Genomic DNA, 2,314 nt, shown 5'->3' on the forward strand with positions numbered 1-2,314 from the left:
TGTTCAGTTCATCAAAATAGTTGTGATGTTTGAGTCCATTGTTGCTGCCAGTTGTCAGTCTATCTCATTGGGGGGTCTTCTTTGTTTTCACTGACTCTTCACTTTACCAAGCATGATCGTCTTCTCCAGGAACTAGTCCCTCCTGAGAACATGTTCAAAGTATGAGAAACAAAATTTTAGCATCCTATCTTCTAAGGAACATTCTGGTTTGTACTTCTTACAGGTCAGATTTGTTTGTTCTTCTAACAGTCCATAGTACTTTAAATATTCTTCCCCAGTAACATAATTCAAATGCATTGATTCTTCTGCAGTCTCCTTTATTCATGACCGAAATTTCACATGCAGATGAGGTGACTGGAAATACCATGGCTTGAGTCAGGGGCACCTATGTCCTCTAAGTGGCACCTTAAAGAGGTCTTTTGCAGAAGAACTGAACCTATCATACTCCTGTTTCCTCAAAGCCAACCACTTGACTCAAAGTTTTTCATCCTACCAGAAGGAAATCTGGTCTGAGTGAGCTAAAGTTTGGAAAAACCACAGTGAGAAGAAATCAATCTGCAGCTCTACCATCCAAGCCTTGGAACTCATCAAGTTAGTGACAGCATTTAAAGGAGACAGCAGAGTTATAAAATTATTTGAAAAATATATAAAGATCCTATCATCATCATGGTGATAGGATTTTATGATTCGGTTGTGAGTAATGGTTAGCAGAATCAATTGCAGTTGTCACAACTGTAATGGTAGAAAATGTGTAACTAAAAAGGAAGAGTAGTTCATATTTCATTTTAGGAACAGAAGATCCCAGGACCATCAAGGAGGAAGGTCACGAGAGGAGTGTGAGATCCTACCTAGGGGAGTGGCGATGGTGTGGAGGGACAGAGCAGCTACGGACTCTAGGTCTATGGACTGAGAAAGGCTGTGTGCCTGTGGGCAGGAGGCAAAATGTGCCCTTTGAACATTTAAGTGACTATATAGTCTTTGTTTTGTATGTGTACATCACATATTGCTCTGTTGATTTGTGAAAAATAAGATATAAAAGAGAAGCCTCAGGGAAGAAGCAGGTTAACTATTGTTGCAGGGAGGGGGACTGTAATCATCGCAATGAAGCAAAACATATGATTTGTTGAGGGTAAAGCTTGTCTGTTAATAACCTTCATTCAATTCACAATAAAAAGTAAAATAAATAAATACATAAGAAGAACCTTTAAAACAAAACAAAACACATAAAGATCCAGGAGCAGGTCAAGTTGCTGGAGAAATGTGTGGTGTATCTGAGTGTTGGAACTCCAGGTGGATTAAAGAACTCATTACGCAAGGTGGCCTTAATTTGAACCCCTGTAAGTTTCTGGTTTTTTGGGGTTTTTTTTTACTGGAATTGGAGAGATCAGAAGTTGAGGAGATTGATGGACATTCCTGAGACAGGAAAGGAGGTTTTTGTACTTCTGGAAATGGGAATACTCTGTGCAAATCAGAGTCTTTAAAGCTGGGCCTCTTCTAAGTGTGGGTCCAAATGAAGATCCTAGTTTTAAGGGTGGAAATTACATCTCTGTTTAATGATCCTGGCACATTGGGAATGCTCAGTAAATATCAACTACCATTTTATTAACTGCATCTCTAGATGGACTACTGGGAATGTTTGATTTTGCAGATTTCTTGACCAAAATCAACCTTGCTGCCAACTTCCTACCCTGCATAATAAAATATCAGTGATTTGCATGTGAAAAAAGAGAGATTTTTTTTCAAGATGTACTAGGTCATTTGACTTCTTGACTTATGCTTCTTAAGTGTTGATTGTGGATCCAAGCAAAATGAAGTCTTTGACAACTTCAGTCTTTCCTCTGTTTATCATGATGCTATTTACTAGAACAGTAAATAGCATCATGATAAACAGAGGAAAGATTGGGCTTCCATTGCTTTGAATTTATTCCATTGCATTTTCAATATATTGTCTGTTTCTGAGATCTTAATGTTAATCTTATGGATTTCTAATTGCAGTTTTTGTATTGTTTCAAAATATGTATTTATCTTGTCTGTTCTTGTAGTGTTTTCCTGAATTCTAAAGATTTTTTTTTCTGTATTCTTGTTGCTTTCCTCACTCTGTCAATCCTTTGAAAGTACCTAAATATCATTTTTTTGAATAATTTTTCAGTTAGTTCCATTACATTTTCTTACTCAGAAACATTTTCTGGCTCTGCATCTTGGTCATTTGTTTGAGGTATTCTTTCTTGTTTCCTCCTGTGAGCTAAAATTGTTGTTTCCAGGGAATTGTGGGTTCTCATATTTGTATTTAATTAATAATTGTATGTTGATTTGT

General features: G+C 36.9%; 1 pseudogene; it reads left to right on the forward strand.

Moving 5' to 3' along the window:
• The window catches only part of LOC102821136, a 22,966-nt pseudogene extending 21,468 nt beyond the window's left edge, over nt 1–1,498 (forward strand).
• Nucleotides 1,499–2,314: the final 816 nt, after the last annotated feature.

Source organism: Chrysochloris asiatica, unplaced genomic scaffold (genome assembly GCF_000296735.1).
Source record: "Chrysochloris asiatica unplaced genomic scaffold, ChrAsi1.0 scaffold00395, whole genome shotgun sequence".
NCBI lineage: Eukaryota > Metazoa > Chordata > Mammalia > Afrosoricida > Chrysochloridae > Chrysochloris > Chrysochloris asiatica.